Genomic DNA, 24,052 nt, shown 5'->3' with positions numbered 1-24,052 from the left:
GTTTTGGGTTGAAGGTTTGGCTTGAAATGTTTTTTTTTTCACCTGGTCACAGACAACTGTACACTGAAGTCCACAAGTGAAGGGAATTCCACCGATTCTGTTGAAAATCGTTCTTAAACGGAACGAAACGGGGATAAACGTACCTGAATTTGTCCAATAGAACACTTTAGATCAGCTAGATGTAGTTAAGTGTGCAAGGTGGTTTGAAATTTCTCACGTTCTGTAACCTCGATTACTTAAATTTTTCTCTCGACCTGTCCACCTATGTTGTAAACTTTAATCTGTTGACTAGGTTGTAGCAAACTCATGATGGGTATTGGGAACATTTGAGTATCATGTAGTAGCCTAAACCTATCGATGTTACATTGAGCTGTGTGAATGGAATATTGATGACAGTCATCCAATATGGTATAATAGAAATAAAGCCATGCTCATAAAAACAAAACAAAAAATCGTCCTCCATAATCTTAAACAACACCGACCGTCACTGCTGTTCACTTGTTTCCAGGCACAAGTCGAGCTCCTAGGTTAGAGAGATCTTAACTAAGGTCGATGTCCACACCCCGCTGAAATCCAATTAGCATAATACAAACATCCCCATTACAAATCTGTCAGTTTAAGCTAGAGATATCAATCCACCGCATCTGCCTATATCACACTTCTGCATCTACGGTGAAAGGTGACAGAGCTAGAGAGGTGTTTGTCAACCATGAGACACAAAATCGTCTGTAGTGTCCGAACGGTTTGACTTACAAAAATAGGGCCAACAATTATTTTTCATCAAATACATTTTTAAAATATATTTTTATACTTTAAGGGGTCTTAAAATTCCAAATGAAATAGCTAAATGATCCTTGGTATGACCTTCTTATAACAATTCCATATAGCTTTGTAGAATCCCCTTCCCCCCGTCCCCCATCTTAGACAGGGCTTAGACTGTTTGTGTCAAAATAAGAAGTTAAAATCAAATAATAAAGTAAGTATTATACTTCAAGGGGTATTAAAAATCAAATAGTTAATTGATCCTTTGTATGACCTTAAAGCAACTCCATATAGCTTAGTAGAACCCCCCCATCCCCCAGTTTATACTGGGCTTAGACTCTGATGGGTTAACAAGCTAAAGAGACTCCTGAGAGGTAGACAGAGAAAGAGAGAGTAAACAGTAGATCACTGCAGTGTTTTAATTTGGGAATGAATTAATAAATTGGAGGTGATATCGATGCTGGTGAATCTCACAGCACTGAGAGATTATTGAGTAATAAAGAGAAAACATTCTTTATGTGCCCCAGGAGCTTCTCTCTCTCTATCTATCCATCTTTCTCTCTCTGTTTCTCCCTCTCTTCCTTTCTCTTCATCCCGCTCTCTCCCTCTCTCTAAGGCAGCTGGAAAAGAGGCAGAAGAACAGAGGTTAAACCTGAACTGCAACAAATGCCTAGACTAGCCCTGCTCAGCACAGCAGCAGTGCCGGTGGTCTAGCGGGGGCCAGTCAACAACACTGGTTGGGGAGTCAAAGGCATGTGTCCACCATCTGCTTCTTTTGACAGAAAGCTGTGAATCAGCGATTTAGTTTCTGAAGGAGTGGGGCGCAGCACATCCCCAAAGCTCCTTATCTACAGGCATGGAAACAGCAGAGAATCAAAACGGAGATGCTAATCTCCATAGATAACCTGAGAAATGGAGTGGGGCACACTGTCGTTGCTTGTGTGCTATTCTCATTAACAGGCCAACATAACTTTTTTGAGGACTGAACTTGCATCAGGACATTTTACATTCTAATTGGCTGGGTGCAATATTTTGCAAGGTTGGACAAGGTTTTATTAATCTAAATTCTTAGCACCATCTGTAAAATATTTACCTGCAATATTGAATGCAGTAATGTAGTCAGTGTGTGTGTGTGTTTCCTTGTTCGCGTGGGCGTGTTTGTGTGCTTGTGTGTGAGTGCAAGTGTGTGAATTAAGGTGAAGCTGCCGACTTGGAAGAGTTTGTGTGAGTATGTGTCGCCTGCCACGGTGCTGAGTGATGGCGCTGAAAAATTATCAGCTCTTCATTTCTGGGCTGACACTGTGGGTGAAAGATTTGGAGGTGAGGTGGGGAGCTCTGGATTAAAGATCATATCAAAGCCAGGAATAGGAATAAAGATTCAGAAGGAATGATGGGGAAGATAGGGGGTGAAGCTGCAGTTCCTGGAGATGGGGGGAGAGAGAGTACCAAGTTGCCTAGTTGATCAGAGAGTTGCAGGATGGCAGAGATTGTGATCAACATCGTTGCAACGTGTGTGGTACTGTATGTGCATCAGAGAAGTTGAATGAATGACTTTTACATCCAAGGACATTGAGAAACACTGCTTTACTTTACTGAGGTGAGTTGCTGTTGTTGGGGGTATATAACAACAAAACAGCAAAATCTCGTCTTCTAAAAAATGTGAGGGAGTTTTTGGAGGGAGTGCATTGTATTGCATCTTTGGTGCCACAGAAGAAATCCCTTTCATGTTTTAGAGCTTTACAGGGTTTAGAGAAGGAAGAAATGTGTTGAATAGTCATATCCAAGAATTGCTTAGCAATGAAAAGATTAAGTGCACACATTAATCCAGGAGTCAGAGCAATCATGTAATCCACTCAGTATGCTAATTGCCTGTTATTTTCCAGCAAAGGGGTTTACAGGCCATTAAATGGCACTGAGCAGTTGACAAAGGATAGCCAACAGGTTTCACCACCCACACCCTCTCTCTCTCTCTCTCAATTCAATTCAATTCAAGGGGCTGTATTGGCATGGGACACATTATGTTAACATTGCCAAAGCAAGTGAAGTAGATAATAAACAAAAGTGAAATAAACAATAAAAATAAACAGTTAACATTACACTCACAAAAGTTCCAAAAGAATAAAGACATTTCAAATGTCATATTATGTAATTATACAGTGTTGTAACAATGTGCAAATGATTAAAGTACAAAAGGGAAAAGAAATAAACATACATATGGGTTGTATTTACAATGGTGTTTGTTCTTCACTGGTTGCCCTTTTCTGATGTGATGGCACACTGTGGTATTTCACCAAGTAGATATGGGAGTTTATCAAAATTGGGTTTGGTTTCAAATTCTTTGTGGATCTGTGTAATCTGATGGAAATATGTGTCTCTAATATGGTTATACATTTGGCAGGAAGTTAGGAAGTGCAGCTCAGTTTCCACCTAATTTTGTTGGCAGTGTGCCCATAGCCTGTCTTCTCCTGAGAGCCAGGTCTGCCTATGGCGGACTTTCTCAATAGCAAGGCTATGCTCACTGAGTCTGTACATAGTGAAAGCTTTCCTTAAGTTTGGGTCAGTCACATTGGTCAGGTATTCTGCCACTGTGTATTCTCAGTTTAGGGCCAAATAGCATTCTAGTTTGCTCTGTTTCTTTGTGAATTCTTTCAAATGTGTCAAGTAATTATCTTTTTGTTTTCTCATGATTTGGTTGGGTCTAATTATGTTGCTGTCCTGGGGCTCTGTGGGGTTTGTTTGTGTTTGTGAACAGAGCCCCAGGACCAGCTTGCTTAGGGGACCTTCTCCAGGTTCATCTCTCTGTAGGTGATGGCTTTGTTATGGAAGGTTTGGGAATTGCTTTCTTTTAGGTGGTTGTACGGCCCTTTTCTGGATTTTGATAATTAGCGGTATTGGCCTAATTCTGCTCTGAATGCATTATTTGGTGTTTTACGTTGTACATAGAGGATATTTTTCCATAATTCTGCATGCAGTCTCAATTTGGTATTTGTCCCATTTTGTGAATTATTGGTTGGTGAACGGACCCCAGACCTCACAACCATAAAGGGCAATGGGTTCTATAACGGATTCAAGTATTTTTAGCCAGATCCTAGTTGGTATGTCAGATTTTATGTTCCTTTTGATGGCATAGAAGGCCCTTCTTGCCTTGTCTCTCAGATCGTTCACAGCTTTGTGGAAGTTACCTGTGGCGCTGATGTTTAGGCCAAGGCATGTATTGTTTATTGTGTGCTCTAGGGCAATGGTGTCTAGATGGAATTTGTATTTGTGGTCCTGGCGACTGGACCTTTTTTGGAACACCATTGTTTTGGTCTTACTGAGATTTACTGTCAGGGCCCAGGTCTGGCAGAATCTGTGCAGAAAATCTAGGTGCTGCTGTAGGCCCTCCTTGGTTGTTGACAGAAGCACCAGATCATCAGCAAACAGTTGACATTTGACTTCAGATTTTAGTAGGGTGAGGCCGGGTGCTGCAGACTGTTCTAGTGCCCTCGCCAATTCGTTGATATATATGTTGAAGAGGGTGGGGCTTAAGCTGCATCCCTGTCTCACCCCACGGCCCTGTGGAAAGAAATGCGTTTTTTGCCAATTTTAACCGCAGACTTGTTTGTGTACATGGATTTTATAATGACGTATGTTTTTCCCCCAACACCACTTTCCATCAATTTGTATAGCAGACCCTCATGCCAAATTGAGTCAAAGGCTTTATTGAAATCAACAAAGCATTAGAAGACTTTGCCTTTGTTTTGGTTTGTTTGTTTGTCATTTAGGGTGTGCAGGGTGAATATGTGGTCTGTCGTATGATAATTTGGTAAAAAGCCAATTTGACATTTTCTCAGTACATTGTTTTCACTGAGGAAAAGCCTGCTGTTAATGATAATGCAGAGGATTTTCCCAAGGTTGCTGTTGACGCGTATCCTACGGTAGTTATTGGGGTCAAATTTGTCTCCACTTTTGTGGCTTGGGGTGATCAGTCCTTGGTTCCAAATATTGGGTAAGATGCCAGAGCTAAGGATGATGCTAAAGAGTTTAAGCCAATTGGAATTTATTGTCTGTATATTTGATCATTTCATTGAGGATACCATCAACACCACAGGCCTTTTTTGGGTTGGAGGGTTTTTATTTTGTGCTGTAGTTCATTCAAGGTAATTGGAGAATCCAGTGGGTTCTGGTAGTCTTTAATAGTTGATTCTAAGATTTGTATTTGATCATGTATACATTTTTGCTGTTTGTTCGTTGTTATAGAGCCAAAAAGATTGGAGAAGTGGTTTACCCATACATCTCCATTATGGATAGATAACTCTTCAGGTTGTTGTTTGTTTAGTGTTTTCCAATTTTCTCAGAAGTGGTTAGAGTCTATGGATTCTTCAATTACATTGAGCTGATTTCTGACGTGCCATTCCTTCTTTTTCCGTAGTGTATTTCTGTATTGTTTTAGTGATTCACCTTAGTGAAAGCGTAGACTCAGGTTTTCTGGGTCTCTATGTTTTTGGTTGGACAGGCACACACTTGCTCTCTCTATCTCTTATTCAGATGGAAGCTGCACTATTCTAAGGCAATTACAGAATTGGTTTTAAGTAAGTCAGAATCATATAGTTTTGTATCCTATTTCTGGCTCTAATAGCATGGTAGCACTTATGGTTGACATTTCTCTTTAGAAAGCACTTTAAGGCTTTAAGTACTCGGTAGGTTTCTGTGGAGTGTGGACAGTATTTCCTTCAGTTCTGATATTGTAACATTGGTCCATATCTGACAGCAGCACAAGTAAATAATGAAAGAGAAAGAGAGCTGAGTGCTATTGTGTCTCACACCATCCCCCTTTAACTTTCTTCCACTATCCCACTCTTTCTCTCATTCTATGTCTTGCTCTCTCTTAATACTACATGTTTATGCCAAAGTAAATAATGAAAGGGAAAGAGAGCCCACTGTCCAGTGGGGCTATTGTCTCAGACTATCCTACTCCACCCCCCCACTATCCCAGTCTCTCTCAGTCCTTCTCTCTTCTACTCTCCTACTTTTCTCTCCAACTCTCTCCATACACTAGAGGTTTACAAAGTAAAGTGCACCATTCTTAGCACTGCACCACTGCCTGCCTACTAGTATGTGGTCCTCAAGTGGCCTCCCTCAGCAGCAACGTCGACATGATGGATGTAATTTCAAACCAGGTTTCTTGCTACGCTGATAAATCAGCCATGTCAAAACAAGCGGGCTGGCATTGTAAGCTGATAACAATAGTAACAGATAATTAGAAGATTTGGGCTTTTGCGTCATTTATGGTGCCAACTGCCAAGGAACAGGCCTGTGACAGATGACTCAAAATGATAATGCCGGCATGAAGCCTAGACTGCAAATGTGCCCATTAATGACCAGAGTGTGTTTTGGAAATGCAGCTAATGAGTGTGGCCATTAAGTACAAATTACAGGTATGGCTGTTAGGGCTGGGAGAAGTGGCAGAGGTTGGAATGCTGAAGGCAACAAAATGGTAGCCACAATTTGGACCCTGGGTTTTACACTTCTTCATTGACATCCATGGTCATAAACTAGTTGTCTCTCAAATTCATCAGAAACTTGCATTTTCAATACAGGCCTAGATAGAGAGAGATACTGAAGCTAGCAGCAGCCAATGATTGTATTTGTTGGGTTCTCCTGTGCAAGGAGCTTCCTTCCCTTTGTGATCTCCATACTGTAATCTAAGAATCAGAATCACCTTTATTCGCCAAATACATTTACACATACCCAGAATTTGCCTTAGTGAGAAGGTGCTGCCAGCAATAGAAAATAAAACCAACTCCATACTCTGTGACAACCAACCCTGTGATGGGGCTGATTGTCACAACCAACCCTGTGATGGGGCTGATTGTCACAAGTGGACAGAGTGTGTTTAGTGGCTTATAACTCAATGTTGGAATAAGATACACTACATGCTTGGCATTGCGCATGGTGATCTTAGGTTTGTGTGAGGCTGCTCGGCCATGGAAAGCCATTTCATGAAGCTTTCAACCAACAGTTATTATCCTGAAGTTACTTCCAGGCAGTTTTAAACTCAGTAGTGAGTGTTGATTTTTACGCGCTACGTGCTTCAGCACTTGGCGGTCCCGTTCTGTGAGCTTGTGTGGCCTACCACTTCACAGCCTAGACGTTGTTTCTCCTAGACATTTCCACTTCACAATAACAGGACTTACAGTTGACCGGGGCAGCTCTAGCAGGGCAAAAATTTGACGCACTGATTTGTTGGAAAGGTGAAAAGTGGCTGAGCTCTTCATGTACGGGCTATTCTACTACCAATGCTTGTCTATGGAGATTACATGGCTGCGTGCTCGATTTTATACACCTGTCAGCAACAAGTGCCAAATCCACTAATTTGAAGGGATGTCTACATACTTTTGGCTGTGTAGTGTAAGTCCACATAGACATCATACAGAATATACAACATCGGAACAGTAAACATATAACAATGGGGTATAGGCTGATTAAAGTGGCATTATAAACTGGGTGGTTTGAACCCTGAATGCTGATTGGCTGACAGCCATGGTATATCAGACAGTATACCACATGTATGACAAAACATTTTTTTTTTCTGCTCTAATTACGTTAGTGACCAGTTTAAAATAGCAATAAGGCACCTCAAGGGTTTGTGATATATGGCCAATATACCACGGCTAAGGAATGTGTCCAGGCACTCCACGTTGCTTCGTGCGTAAGAACAGCCCTTAGCCGTGGTATATTGGCCATATACCACACCCCCTCTGGCCTTATTGCTTAAATATATAGATGTACATACATTCTTTGGTTGTGCAAACCCACAGTTTCATCAGCTGTCCATCTCAGATGATCCCGCAGGTGAAGAAGCCGGATATGGAGGTCCTGGTCTGGCATGGCTACATGTGGTCTGCAGTTGTGAGGCTGAATGGACGTACTGCCAAATTCTCTAAAACGACGTCTGAGGCTGATTATAGTAGAGAAATGAACATTGCATTCTCTGGCAACAGCTCTGGTTGACATTCATGCAGTCAGCATGCCAATTGTACACAATTGCACACAAAACTTGAGACATATGGGACATTGCATTGTGTGACAAAACTGCACATTTTGGAGTGGTCTTTTATTGTCCCAAGCACAAGTTGCACCTGTGTAATGATAATGCCATTTAATCAGCTCCTTGATATGCCACACCTGTTAGGTAGATGGATTATAGTGGCATAGAAGAAATGCTCACAAAGAAGAATGTAAAGAAATTTGGGGGCAAAATCTGAACTAAATAAGCTTTTTGTGCGTATGGAAATTTTTGGGTATCTTTTATTTCAGCTCAGGACCAACACTTTGCATGTTGCGTTTGTATTTATGTTCAGTGTATTTTGTAACAACAATATCATGGAATAAAAGTGAATAAATGATAGTTACCCCAAATGTTATTTTTACACGTGCATATAGGCCTACCTGATGATATGTGGCTGCTGTGTTAAACAAGGAATAGCTTTGTTACTGGGATTTACCTTCTTAAAACCACTCCCTTTTCCCAGGATAAATAACCAGTAAATTATAATACATTATTTATATGTTCAGCATGGCGTGAAATGTAACTGTTAAATTATATGCGATGTCTGGCTTCTCTACGGCCTCTGCATGATTAATCAATGCTCAGGATAGGGACAGACCATCTCAGTATGGCGCGCAGTTGACAATGTATGTAGACCTATCATCTCATCATGGTAACTTTTGTTCTTGTGACAGGTAGGCCTACATTTGCTGCAGTATGGCCTATGCTAGAGTAATATAAAAACAGAATGTGCATCTAATTTACCCATCTCCATCTGGCTTTCGTGGGGGTTACCTTGTTTTTTAATTGTAAAGATTATAATATTTTTAATTGCAGCTGCAGAGTTTTTACACAGCCTGTCACTCGAATCTCGTTGCTTGAAATCAGTGCACGCACGAGCACTCTCTCGCAGTCTTTCTTTCTCTCCATCAAATCCATTCAAATTGCATCCAAAATAGATAATCCTGTTGACGTTGACACCAGTCTCAACGTCAACAGTGAAGAGGCGACTCCGGGATGCTGGCCTTCTGTGCAGAGTTGCAAAGAAAAATACATATCTCAGACTGGCCAATAAAAAGAAAAGATTAAGATGGGCGAAAGAACACAGAGGAACTCTGCCTAAAAGGCTAGCATCCCGGAGTCGCCTCTTCACTGTTGACGTTGAGACTGTCTTAACCGACTTGCCAAAACTGGAGTTTGTTTAACAAGAAATTTGGGCAGTGGTTGAAAAGCGAGTTTTAATGACTCCAAACTGAGTGTATGTAAACTTCCGACTTCAACTGTATATGCTTTATAATGCTTTTAAATGACACTTCCGGTTTTGACAGGAAATATCAGGTTACCCGGGAGAAAACTGATTTATTCTCGGGGATGGAACATTTGTAAAATACCGTGGAAATATTCAACCCTAGTATACACTCCAGGGTCCAAAAGGAGAACCCTTTCTTGGATCCAGGTAGAAGCCATTTTATTAACAGGCAGATCCATCTGTGGAAAGGGTTCTGCATGGAACCAAAAAGGCTTCTTCAAAGGGTTCTCCTATGGGGTTCTAGATATCACCTTTTATTCCAAGAGTGTAGGCATGCACTTACAGTTGTATTTCGCAAAGAGGATCATCATTTTCTTCAGCATGTATAGTCTGACTCATTCTGCCTGTGTTATAACCAGCGGTTAAGTTTCTCACTGAGCAAAAACACAGAGAGATCTATCATGGCGACCAGCTTTGAGCCCCCAAAATTACAAACAAACTAAAGGCAAGGGATTGATAGTTAGTGTTTCTGTGTCCACGTTTCTTACTACACTGATTTAACAGCCTGTTTTTTTTTCAATTTTCCAGCCCGGCCCTGACCAGCCCTGCCACTTTGATCTGTGAGAGCGAGGAGAGAGCCCTCAGATAATGGCCCATAGGATAAGCAGTAGAAGTAAGTTCATTAGAATGGATTCATTATCTTCTTGACCCCCTCCCATGTCTCCATACTGTGGTTCATTAAATGTAGGTTTTCAACTATATATGTTGATCAATACTGCATTAACATCTCTAAATCACCTAATTTAACAGACAAGATACATATAAAAGGAAACAGAATTTCCTGTAATGTAAAGAAATTGCTGACTGGGAGACAGGAACATATACTGTATTATCTTGTAGGATCTCCCTTGCTACTATGATCACATTATGATCAGCCATGTGTAGTGGCTGATGGTAGAGGAAACAGCTAGTAGTTCCATGAGTATTTGTGTTTCCAGTAAGATATGTAACACTTTATCCTTGACACCTGTCAGAAGGCACATCCCAGTTAGCACATTTGGTTACTTGGAAGATGTGGGAACGAAGCCATACGTTTCCTAACCGGTAAAACTGAATGTTTTTTAAACGTTCTGAGAATGGAATTTAATGTTTAGGTTGCTGGGAGGTTCTGAGATCCTTTTATCATGGTTCCCTGAGTTATCCTGGGAGGTTTTATTGACATTCAGAGAATGGAAATTATAGGTTATTTGAAGGTAATTAAAGAATATTCTGAGAACATTCAGTAAATGTTGTGAACAAACTCTAAAGATTATTTGGATGTTTTTGAATAACTTCCTTAAAAACGTTCACTGAATGTTTCAATAAGACTTTAATAACACTGCTAGCTTAGTTTGGGTTAAGAACATGCAGTTGAAGTTGTAAGTTTTCATACACTTAGGTTGGAGTCATTAAAACTCGTTTTTCAACCACTCCAGAAATGTCTTATTAACAAACTATAGTTTTGGAAAGTTGGTTAGGATATATACTTTGTGCATGACACAAGTAATTTTTCCAACAATTGTTTACAGACAGATTATTTCACTTATAATGCACTGTATCACAATTCCAGTAGGTCAGAAGTTTACATACACTAAGTTGACTGTGCCTTTAAACAGCTTGGAAAATTCCAGAAAATGATGTCATGGCTTTAGAACCTTCTGATAGGCTAATTGACATAATTAGAGTCAATTGGAGGTGTACCTGTGGATGTATTTCAAGCCCTACCTTCAAACTCAGTGCCTCTTTGCTTGACATCATGGGAAAATCCAAAGAAATCATCCAAGACCTCAGAAAAAATGGAAGACCTCCACAAGTCTGGTTCATCCTTGGGAGTAATTTCCAAACGGCTGAAGGTACCACGTTCATCTGTACAAACAATAGAACGCAAGTATAAACACCATGGGACCACGCAGCTGTCATACCTCTCAGGAAGGAGACACATTCTGTCTCCTAGAGATGAACGTACTTTGGTGCGAAAAGTGCAAATCAATCCCAGAACAACAGCAAAGGACCTTGTGAAGATGCTGGAGGAAACAGGTACAAAAGTATCTATATCCACAGTAAAACGAGTCATATATCGACATAACCTGAAAGACCGCTCAGCAAGGAAGAAGCCACTGCTCCAAAACCACCATAAAAAAGCCAGACTACGGTTTGCAACTGCACATGGGGACAAAGATCGTACTTTTTGGTGAAATGTCCTCTGGTCTGATGAAACAAAAATAGAACTGTTTGGCCATAATGACCATTGTTATGTTTGGAGGAAAAAGGGGGAGGTTTGCAAGCCGAAGAACACCATCCCAACCGTGAAGCACGGGGGTGGCAGCATCATGTTGTGGGGGTGCTTTGCTGCAGGAGGACTGGTGCACTTCACAAAATAGATGGCATCATGAGGAAGAAAAATGAAATGGATATATTGAAGCAACATCTCAAGACATCAGTCAGGAAGTTAAAGCTTGGTCGCAAATTGGTCTTCCAAATGGACAATGACCCCAAGCATACTTCCAAACTTGTGGCAAAATGGCTTAATAAGGACAACAAAGTCAAGGTATTAGTGGCCATCACAAAGCCCTGATCCACCAAGAAAGTGGTTTAACATTCTCTGAATTATTTGAGAACATTTCCAATGTCAAACTAGTTGGAGAACGTTCATAGAACATTACCAACATTTTTATGAAATGTTACCATTTTTGAACTTTTAGGAAACGTGCTGTTAAAGTAATGAAATACCAAGAAAATAATGTTTTTTTTGTTAAGTTCATTAAATGTGCTGAGAATGTTCCAAGCCAAGCAACTATCCTGCATTATTCCCAGAAAGTTATGGTGGGGTTGTATGCAAAATAACCATAGGACAACGACGCTCTCACCAAGCTCTAAGAAACATATTGTTCTCAGAACATTATGTGCTAGCTGGGATTATACAAGAAGCTACTCCCCTCTGTTGTGTGTGTGTGTGTGTGTGTTGTTATTTCTGTTTGTTGGATGTTTGTGTGTGGAATGTGTGCTGCTCTGTATTTGTGTGGTATTTATGTGTGCTTGGTGCTTGTGTGCCTGTACGTGCGTGGTACTCTGTGTTTGTGTTGTATATTTGTGTGCCTACTGTATGTAAGCTGGGTCTTTGTGTGCATGTACTCATATGTGTGTGTATTTGTCATGTGCGTAGCCTGGTGCCTGGCAGCAGTATGATGTGGGAGGCTGTGTGACAGCTCCAGTTCCCCCGTAAGGCAGCGCTGTCAGCAGCGGAGAGCACCTCCTGTCATCCTTGCCATCTGAAAATCGGGCTGTAAGATGAAGCAGGAGACAGGTATATGTCATGGGGCCTCTCTCTTCTCTGAGCCAAGGGGAACAAGGGAAGGAGGGGTGGAGTGTGTGTGTGGGTATTTCTGTGTGTATGTGTGTGATGCTAGTAAAATATTAATACATGAGTGGGGTTTGAAGAGGTCCACTTGACACTTCTGTACTCTAGGGTCATCTCTTACTGTTCATTACAACACTCGAATGTAGCTTACTGTACTCTTGACATGTATAGTAGCTGTTGGTTGCCTAATTGTTACGTCAAGTGTATCTGTAATCTTGACAGTTTAACGTCGGTTCGGTTGCCTACAGTTTGTTGCATGTCGTTACAGTACGTTGTCATAACTATAATCATAGCTGTGATGTGTGAAGTAAGAGATGGTAAGTTGTACCACCTTCATGATCACAATGCTTCTGTCCCCCCCCCCCCAGAAAAAAACTGACGCCTAAAATATCATGACAAAGGCAAATTGCACCATTAAATCCAAATTAGATTCCACTCTCCAAATGGGGCTGAAGGTCTCAGAACACTTAATCAATTTATATCAGATTAGCTGTGGAATATTCTCAAATGTCAATAACAGAAATGCTGCTATTCTGACAGCAGGGCTCTTTAAATCCGAGCTACTTGCAGTGAAACAGCATTGATTTCTGCCACGCTCTGCATAATTCAGCCAGGCTGTTCAGCCTCATAGAGCAATAAAAATATTAGCCTCAGTGGAAAAAGTAAACAGGAGAGAGTACTCTTTTTAAAAATCATCACTTCATCCCCTTCTTTCTGCAGTAGCGTCTCTGTAGCTGATCATGAGGACAAGGCCCTATCTCCGCATTCTGCAGAAATATCAATATGGATTTAGAAGTCTCCCTCAAGCAAGGTCCTCAGCTAATTAAATCTGTAATCACAGTGGGGGGTAGTCTGCATGTTGAAATGACGGCCAGTGGAGTTTTATTTAACAAAGAAAAGATAATTGGGTTCATGGCCTTTTGTTCTCCTCATAAAACACGTAGGTTCCTGCTTCCCATCAGGCTGCTGATATCACTGCTCTGTCTGTGCTGCTCAGGTAGAGCACTACTTCCCTTGAAGAACAAGACACCAGTGCCAAGGGTACAGAGAATCACTCATTTTGTCTTTAGGGTTTTAAGTCAGTAGTTGGATGGAGAAGGTACTGGTCTTCAGGTGAGCGCCAGACAGAACTGGAATTCTAAAGGAGGATGGAGGGAGATACTCTCTCTAGGACTGCATGTACTCCTTTTAGGGCTGCACGATCAAATTCAGATCAAAATTGCGATATTGACATGTGTAATATCCATATTGCAAGAGGCTGCAATTTTCTCCTTTCTTTAATACAAGAAAAACTAGACTACGGTACCTCCTCCAATGAGATGCGCTAGACTCTGTTCATTCACTCCCTGCATGCATAAGAGGGTGCTGACCAATCACAAGCGGGCTCTCTCACTCTGTGTGGCATGCACATGCTGGCCAATCACAATTGTCCTGGTGAGAAAAAAAAGGCTTCACAGTGTTGGGAACATGAGTGTTGCTAGTGCTAATGGGAATGTTGATTTGGTGCTAAAGAAGGGTGCACCTTCCGTCGTATGGCAATATTTCAGCTACAGGCAAACTGATGTCAAAAAAAAAAAAAAAAAGTACCTCGGAGTTGTGGCGACAACAAGAGGCAACACGACACATTTATTCAATCATTTGAAGAAGTACCATCCCCTACTTTACGATGATTGCATGGTGAAACAAGTGCCAAACAGCAGCAAAGACACTCAGCCATAGCCAGCCAGTGTCACGTCCTGACCAGTAAAGGGGTTATTTGTTATTGTAGTTTGGTCAGGACGTGGCAGGGGGTGTTTGTTTTATGTGGTTCGGGGTTTGTTGGGATATGTTCTTTTGTAAGAGGGGTGTTTGTTTTAGGGTATTGTTCTGGTTTTGTATTTCTATGATTTTCTAGGTTGTGTATGTCTTTGTTGGCCTGGTATGGCTCTCAATCAGGAACAGCTGTACATCGTTGTTGCTGATTGGGAGTCATACTTAGGTAGCCCTTTTTTCACCTGTGGTTTGTGGGAAGTTGTTTTTGCACTGCTGTGTTTAGCCTGCAAGACTGTCAAGCTGTCGTTCGTTTTCTTGTTTTGTTATTTAAGTGTTCAATAAAAGTTTAATATGAGCACTCAACCCGCTGTGCCTTGGTCTACTACATACGACGACCGTTACAGCCAGCTACGTTAAGCAGGTATTGATTGCCGATGCGTTTTCAAGTGTAACGCCCTACTAAAAAACATCCCGCAGAAACAGAGAAATCACTGAGGCTATCGCCTATCTATCGCATAGCCAAAGACATGATTCATATATACACTGTCAGCAAAGGCGGCTTCAAGAAGATAATAAACAATCTGGACAGGAGATAAAAGATTCACCCATATTTTTCCCAAGTCACCATCCCAACACAGTATAACAAAATTAAGGGAAGAAGTTGGAAACAGAGCTTACACATGTTGATTTGTGACTACAACGTACCTTTTGTCTAGCAGAACAACCAACAGTCAAACATTCGTTTGACAGTACACTTTATTGATGAGGAGTTTCAATTGAATGGTCGGTGCTTGCAGACATAGGCTACATCCCGGAGATCACAGGGGTTGAGAGAAGCTTTAGCCGCCTAAATGAGGAGCAGCAAGTGTGCGTAACGATAACGGCGCAAAAGTGCTAAAGGCCATCACATTGAATTACCGGACCAGACTCCAATGTTTTGGAAACAGGCTACACTTTGCAATCTATAGCTTACGTGTCACATGTTAAGGCACTTTGAATTATAATAATCATTGAGCCTCCTTATACATAATTAAACCTACAGTATGGCTGGCGAAATAAATAAAACTTAAATAAATAAAATGTATATTACATAGGAATTCATAATGTAATTAATTAATTAGTGCTGCGTTTATAGCACACTGTATTTTGATGATCATGTGAAAAATGAATGTTTGTTAATATGTAGGTGTAATAATATTATCATATTTATAAATGTGGGAAAATATTGGTTTAATTTGGTTTTGTATCCAGTTAGCACAGTATGTATTCATTACTACGATTTCATTTTAGAAGTGATGTTCTCTACCCATGTCTGATGGAATTACCAAGTTTTCACCCAAGTGTTTGAAAAATCACAATTCATATTCGCAAAATCATCCCCAAAAAAATCACATTTAGACATTTTTTGCAAGTCGTGTAGCCCTAGCCCCTTTCATCTTTGATATCTCGAGTCTTGCTCAGTCTAACAAGGTGCTCCACATTATAGTTCTGCCAGCCACTCTCATATGACCCAAGACATGCTCACACGTCCCACTTTGCCTTTCACATACACACTGCCTTGGACACACCCAAACTCTAGAATTAAAATGGGTATATTCCCATTTTAAGCATTCATGCATGCTAGGTGGACTGGCAGCCATATTGGGTGAGCCATTCGGAATGTTTGATTGGTGACACCATAAAGATGTGTACAAAGGGGTACTATCTCATGGTCCTTCGAGCCATAAAGGAACAGTACAAACTATCTCAAGACGTCATCAAGATAAGGTCATTATTTGTTATTTTTCATTGGGGTCACATGACAAGAAGAAAGCCTTAATTCTGAAAATGCTATGTTCATCTGTGAGCTGATCTCTAAGGTTGTGCCATCCTCCTCTTTTTCCATCCATGTCATTATCTGTCTTACGTTTGTGCCTGTTCCCAGGGCACAACATTTAAAGGGTTCTGACTGGGAGGGAGAGAGGAAAGGCAGGCCAATCACAGTATGTCGGGGTTATCCATGCCCTGTAGCAATCGCCATAGTGACCTGATTTTTTTCCTGTTATGTTCCACATTTCCTATGCCATTCACTCCGATTCTCCAATCCACCTGATCCTGACCACTGCCATTTTTGTTAGGAAAAATAATTATATTACAGAAATCTGGAACTCTCATGAGAAATCTAAGAATGAAATCCAACTCCCTGATCTTATTTTGTATTATACTCATAATCCATTTTACATTTAATTATAATTATCAGGTCATTTGAGATATGATTTTTTGAATTACATTGATAATGATATTGCTTGTTGTTTCCAACATCAGCAGAGTGTTTTTGGAGAGCCGTTCTCCTCGGTCACATTTATTACTCAGATTTGAGTTATGGTCTTTTGATTCATTGTCCAGTCACGTTTGTCCGTGTCTTTCATTTCAGCATCTGGGTTTAATTGGTGCGATGTTGTAAAGCCACAGCTGCGCTGCCTGTTAGGACAATAAATTACCCCAATTAGGAGAAAACCAAAAGGCTCAGCTGTCTGACCGATGCTGTAGCCACTCTCCTCTCACACCCATAGATAGGGCCTTAGTCCATATGCGCCCTGGTCAAAAGTAGTGCACTATGAAGGGAATATGGTGCCATTTGGTACACAGACAGGGAAGGACGTGCTAGAATGAGGCTCCATCGACACGGAGCTTATCCCAAACACCTGTGTCCCACTTTGGCCTGGATTTCAACCGCCACCTGCATCGTCGGCATCATCTGCATAATCTGCGTCACAAGTTATCTGACCTAAATAACTTGTATGTATGTGTATACTGATATGTAAACTCAGCAAAAAAAGAAATGTCCTCACTGTCAACTGCGTTTATTTTCAGCAAACCTAACATGTGTAAATATTTGTATGAACATAACAAGATTCAACAACAGACATAAACTGAACAAGTTCCACAGACATGTGACTAACAGAAATGGAATAATGTGTCCCTGAACATAGGGGGGTTCAAAATCAAAAGTAACAGTCAGTATCTGGTGTGGCCACCAGCTGCATTAAGTACTGCAGTGCATCTCCTCCTCATGGACTGCACCAGATTTGCCAGTTCTTGCTGTGAGATGTTACCCCACTCTTCCACCAAGGCACCTGCAATTCCCGGACATTTCTTGGGGAATGGCCCTAGCCGTCACCCTCCGATCCAACAGGTCTCAGACATGCTCAATGAGATTGAGATTCGGCTCTTCCCTGGCCATGGCAGAACACTGACATTCCTGTCTTGCAGGAAATCACGCACAGAACGAGCAGTATGGCTGGTGGCATTGTCATGCTGGAGGATCATGTCAGGATGAACCTGCAGGAAGGGTACCACATGAGGGAGGAGGATGTATTCCCTGTAACGCACAGCATTGAGATTGCCTGCAATGACAACAACCTCCGTCCTAAGTTCCACCTCCAAAACGATCCCGCTCCAGAGTACAGGCCTTGGCTCATTCCTTCGACGATAAACGCGAATCCGACCGTCACTGCTGGTGAGACAAAACCGCGTCTTGTCAGTGAAGAGCACTTTTTGCCAGTGAATGAAAAAGAGTCCAGCGAGAATATGGATGGGAAAAGGGTTGCCCATATTTTCAGGACCTGAGCTATTTAATTTATTTGTTTTATTTATGAAATTGCCTATTTTATTTAGGCAATTACATTTATTTGTTTGGGCTTGGCCTATTTAGTAGGCTGTTTTGCAGCATAAAGCTATATTTGTCAGCATAAAGCTGAGTTACTCACTCATTTTTGGCTTTGGATCAAAATAAAAAAGTACCAACATCCGTTCAGATAGTCTTTAATAAAGAAATGTTTTGACCAAGTTAATCTGCTCATGTCGCATGTGTGTGTGTGTTCAATTATTTGTGCCATTGTGGTTACAATGAAGCATGTAAACAAAATAAATAAAAAACACCTTATTCATAATGAATAATCAGATTTGCGTTGCAAGCTGTCATTTTTCCTTTAATTTTGTTTTAAACATGTCAAAACATACAAATGAAAACATCACACAAACATCAACTACATCACACCTGCTCAGACCCATATGCTCACACCCCCATCTCCAGGTCCTGCATCTCTCTCCACCAACTTCACCATTTTGTTTCTCTCTGTCACCCACACACTTTAAACATTTAGACAATAAAGAATTTTACCTGTCCATTATGTTAACGACGGAGGATTGGTTGAGTTCCAGTTTAAGTATTTGTTTTTTCAAGATGATTGACGAGGAAAGTATCGTCCAACCCATTGGGTATCTCACAGCACCCTTGTATGCCATGTCTTGAAATATGCAGAGAGACGGATTAAAAGTACATTTCCATTGTAAATCTTCTGACAGCCAATTTTCTAACTGCCCATAACTTTTGGACTTTATAACATTCCCAGAATGCATGGATTATTATAACAATGAAAAATGAACCTGGTAATCTAATTTAATTTACTGTGGGGCTGCAGGAAGCCTAGTGGTTAGAGCGTTGGGCCAGTAACCGAGAGGTTGCTAGATCGAATCCCCGAGCTGACAAGGTTAAAAGCTGTCGTTTTGCCTCTGATCAAGGCAGTTAACCCACTATTCCTAAACTGTCATTGTAAATAAAAAATTGTTCTTAGCTGACTTGCCTAGTTAAATAAATGTTCAATAAAAAAAAAGACCAATGGGTTTAATCTTCTGAATGGTTATATTGAAGAAAGAAGCCGGCTCTTATGAGCCGTGAGCCGATCCATTACCCAACAAAATGACAAATGTATTTAGCCTAATTGTTTTATGATTACAGACAGTTGGTTATTATTGCTTTTTACCTGCATGTCTATTCAACATTTGGCTAAAAATAATCCATGCCAGGAATTAAAAACAATATACAGTGGGGGGGAAAAGTATTTGATCCCCTGCTGATTTTGTACGTTTGCCCACTGACAAAGAAAGGATCAGTCTATCATTTTAATGGTAGGTTTATTTGAACAGTGAGAGACAGAATAACAACAAAAATATCCAGAAAAACGCATGTCAAAAATGTTATAAATTGATTTGCATTTTAATGAGGGAAATAAGTATTTGACCCCCTCTCAATCAGAAAGATTTCTGGCTCCCAGGTGTCTTTTATACAGGTAACGAGCACACTCTTAAGGGGAGTGTTCCTAACCGCAGCTTGTTACCTGTAAAAAAGACACCTGTCCACAGAAGCAATCAATCAATCAGATTCCAAACTCTCCACCTTGGCCAAGACCAAAGAGCTCTCCAAGGATGTCAGGGACAAGATTGTAGACTTACACAAGGCTGGAATGGGCTACAAGACCATCGCCAAGCAGCTTGGTGAGAAGGTGACAACATTTGGTGCGATTATTCGCAAATGGAAGAAACGCAAAAGAACTGTCAATATTCCTCAGCCTGGGGCTCCATGCAAGATCTCACCTCGTGGAGTTGCAATGATCATGAGAACGGTGAGGAATCAGCCCAGAACTACACGGGAGGATCTTGCCAATGATCTCAAGGCAGCTGGGACCATAGTCAACAAGAAAACAATTGGTAACACACTACGCCGTGAAGGACTGAAATCCTGCAGCGCCCGCAAGGTCCCCCTGCTCAAGAAAGCACATATACATGCCCGTCTGAAGTTTGCCAATGAACATCTGAATGACTCAGAGGACAACTGGTGAAAGTGTTGTGGTCAGATGAGACCAAAATGGAGCTCTTTGACTTCAACTCGCTGTGTTTGGAGGAGGAGGAATGCTGCCTATGACCCCAAGAACACCATCAAACATGAAGGTGGAAACATTAAGCTTTGGGGGTGTTTTTCTGCTAAGGGGACAGGACAACTTCACTGCATCAAAGGGACGATGGATGGGGCCATGTACCATCAAATCTTGGGTGAGAACCTCCTTCCCTCAGCCAGGGCATTGAAAATGGGTTGTGGATGGGTATTCCAGTATGACAATGACCCAAAACACACGGCCAAGACAACAAAGGAGTGGCTCCAAGAAGAAGCACATTAAGGTCCTGGAGTGGCCTAGCCAGTCTCCAGACCTTAATCCCATAGAAAATCTGTGGAGGGAGTTGAAGGTTCGAGTTGCAAAACGTCAGCCTCGAAACCTTAACGACTTGGAGAAGATCTGCAAAGAGGAGTGGGACAAAATCCCTCCTGAGATGTGTGCAAACCTGGTGGCCAACTACAAGAAACATCTGACCTCTGTGATTGCCAACAAGGGTTTTGCCATCAAGTACTACGTCATGTTTTGCAGAGGGGTCAAATACTTATTTCCCTCATTAAAATGCAAATAATTTTATAGCGTTTTTTTTGTTGTTATTCTGTCTCTCACTGTTCAAATAAACCTACTATTAAAATTATAGACTGATCATTTCTTTGTAAGTGGGCAAACGTACAAATCAGCAGGGGATCAAATATTTTTCTCCCCCACTGTATATATTCTGCTCAAAAAATTAAAGTGAACACAAACAACACATCCTAGATCTGAATGAAAGAAGTAATCTTATTAAAGACTTTTTTCTTTACATAGTTGAATGTGCTGACAACAAAATCACACAAAAATAATAAATGGAAATCCAATTTATCAACCCATGGAGGTCTGGATTTGGAGTCACACTCAAAATTTAAGTGGAAAACCACACTACAGGCTGATCCAACTTTGATGTAATGTCCTTAAAACAAGTCAAAATGAGGCTCAGTAGTGTGTGTGGCCTCCACGTGCCTGTATGACCTCCCTACAACGCCTGGGCATGCTCCTGATGAGGTGGCGGATGGTCTCCTGAGGGATCTCCTCCCAGACCTGGACTAAAGCATCCGCCAACCCCTGGACAGTCTGTGGTGCAACGTGGCGTTGGTGGATGGAGCGAGACATGATGTCCCAGATGTTCTCAATTGGATTCAGGTCTGGGGAACGGGCGGGCCAGTCCATAGCATCAATGCCTTCCTCTTGCAGGAACTGCTGACACACTCCAGCCACATGAGGTCTAGCATTGTCTTGCATTAGGAGGAACCCAGGGCCAACCGCACCAGCATATGGTCTCACAAGGGGTCTGAGGATCTCATCTCGGTACCTAATGGCAGTCAGGCTACCTTTGGCGAGCACATGGAGGTCTGTGCGGCCCCCCAAAGAAATGCCACCCCACACCATGACTGACCCAACGCCAAACCGGTCATGCTGGAGGATGTTGCAGGCAGCAGAACGTTCTCCACGGCGTCTCCAGACTCTGTCACGTCTGTCACGTGCTCAGTGTGAACCTGCTTTCATCTGTGAAGAGCACAGGGCGCCAGTGGCGAATTTGCCAATCTTGGTGTTCTCTGGCAAATGACAAACATCCTGCACGGTGTTGGGCTGTAAGCACAACCCCCACCTGTGGACGTCGGGCCCTCATACCACCCTCATGGAGTCTGTTTCTGACCATTTGAGCAGACACATGCACATTTGTGGCCTGCTGGAGGTCATTTTGCATGGCTCTGGCAGTGCTTCTCCTGCTCCTGCTAGCACAAAGGCGGAGGTAGCGGTCCTGCTGCTGGGTTGTTGCCCTCCTACGGCCTCCTCCACGTCTCCTGATGTACTGGCCTGTCTCCTGGTAGCGCCTCCATGCTCTGGACACTACGCTGACAGACACAGCAAACCTTCTTGCCACAGCTCGCATTGATGTGCCATCCTGGATGAGCTGCACTACCTGAGCCACTTGTGTGGGTTGTAGACTCCGTCTCATGCTACCACTAGAGTGAAAGCACCGCCAGCATTCAAAAGTGACCAAAACATCAGCCAGGAAGCATAAGAACTGAGAAGTGGTCTGTGGTTACCACCTGCAGAACCACTCCTTTATTGGGGGTGTCTTGCTAATTGCCTATAATTTCCACCTGTTGTCTATTCCATTTGCACAACAGCATGTGAAATTTATTGTCAATCAGTGTTGCTTCCTAAGTGGACAGTTTGATTTCACAGAAGTGTGATTGACTTGGAGTTACATTGTGTTGTTTAAGTGTTCCCTTTATTTTTTTGAGCAGTGTATTTTTTTTACAATGCAAAGCTGCACATTGACAACTCAAATCACTTTGAAAGAGTCTTCTAATATTAGCCAACCAGTAAAACTACTAAAACAGTCCATTTATCAATCAGATTTCCTCAAATTGCTGTGCAGGAAAAGGATGTCATCCACCATACCTTGTCGCAGGCCCGCAGCTGGCTTCTCTCTGACACCACAAATCCATCTGAAGGTGACAATTTATCCTTTGGAACCACACAATTACCAGGTGAAGAGTAGGCTGTTTACTTGCCTCCAAGGCGAGTGTGGCCTCTTTGAAGCAATAGAGGAAATCAACAAGATCCAGAAGTATTTTTTCACAATAGCTAGCCTTATGTTATCTGCAGGTTTGAGCTGGGAACAATCCCACTCTGTGGTGGATAGCGCCCTCTCCATGAGCACCCACTCTTTGTTTATGTAATGGGCTATAAGGCACAAGTATCCTATTTAAAAACAAATGTCAGTCCACATGTGAAGTGTAATTGTGCCATTGTATTTACCAAAGTTTTCTCTCAACTCCGGGACCACCTGTCAGCTGATTTTGCCCGATGCAGTACTCCAGTGTGAGAGGAGACTCTGGGACAGAAACATTCACACCTCCATTAATTTACAGAAAGATAGTCTAATAGCTCGGCTAGGTGTGGAAAATCCCCCAGTTTGTGCCACATTTTAGACTACTGATGGATGCTGCAGTCAGAGTTGAGTCCTATTGTAAAGTATTGCCTTATGGCCAAAAAGTGCAAACTTGCAATGCATTCGAGGCTTAAGTCCTCTAAAGTTTTCCATTTTTAACTCAATATCACAGACCTGATTTACCTATACAAAAAATGCATCAACCTCTACAAATATGTGAATTTATTATAATCCATGTAATAATTCTAACAAAATGAGCTGCGTATGCTAAAGACGATCAGAAAGAATGTCTTTAACCCTTCATTATAGTATAACCTATTTTGAACAAACGCCATGAAGGAGTGAGTCACTCAACCCTATGCTAAAAAAAATTTCTGAGGTTCTGAAACATAATCATCAGGGCACCGTTGAATTGGTGCATAGCTGTCATCAAGGCAAAGGGTGGCTACTTTAAAATATAAAAAACACTTTTTTGGTTACTACATGATTCCATGTATTATTTAATAGTTTTGATGTCTTCGCTATTATTCTACATTCCAATGCTGAGGCTTTGGAGTAATTTGATCTCGGCCACATATATCCGATTCAACCTCCCCAGGCAACGGCATTAACTACGCAGGATTCAAAGCACCAATCTTATGGAATTGTAGATTTTCCCCATTTAACTTTAACTCCCACTTTGTCCATCTCACACTCGTGACATGTTGTGGTGTTAACTATTGTTGGTACTGCGTGTGGAACATACAGATACACTTTTTCACTCATTGTAATCGAAGCTGTGTTATACGACACCATTTCTGTCGCTTGTACCGCCCTCAGGCACGGGGGCATTCCTTTCACCACCGAGTCAAACGATTTACATTACTGGTCTCTCAAATCAAATCACATTTTAAGCAGATGTTAATGCGAGTGTAGCGAAATGCTTGCACTTCTAGTTCTGACCATGCAGTAATATCTAACAAGTAATCTAACAATTTTTCACAACTACTACCATTTACACACAAGTGTAAAGGAATGAATAAGAATATGTACATATAAATATATGGATGAGCGAAGACCGAATGGCATAGGCAAGATGCAGTAGATGTATAGAGTACAGTATATACATATGAGATGAGTAATGTAGGGTATGTAAACATTATATAAAGTGACATTGTTTAAAGTGGTTAGTGATACATTTATTACATCACATTTTTTATTATTAAAGTGG

The 24,052-nt window shown here is 41.5% G+C and overlaps 1 protein-coding gene across 1 annotated transcript in view; it reads left to right on the top strand.

The window, feature by feature from the left end:
• The first annotated feature begins 9,627 nt into the window (after positions 1-9,627).
• The window catches only part of LOC106573111 (alpha-1,3-mannosyl-glycoprotein 4-beta-N-acetylglucosaminyltransferase C), a 120,737-nt gene continuing 106,312 nt past the window's right edge, over positions 9,628-24,052 (top strand). Inside the window, exon 1 of the mRNA XM_014147822.2 lies at positions 9,628-9,714. The gene's annotated coding sequence lies outside the window, so the exon portion shown is untranslated. The remainder of the gene's footprint in view (positions 9,715-24,052) is intronic.

Source organism: Salmo salar, chromosome ssa16 (genome assembly GCF_905237065.1).
Source record: "Salmo salar chromosome ssa16, Ssal_v3.1, whole genome shotgun sequence".
In the NCBI taxonomy this organism is placed as follows: Eukaryota; Metazoa; Chordata; class Actinopteri; order Salmoniformes; family Salmonidae; genus Salmo; species Salmo salar.
Note: the sequence above shows the minus strand (reverse complement) of the source record. Positions and strands in the feature narration are given on the sequence as shown.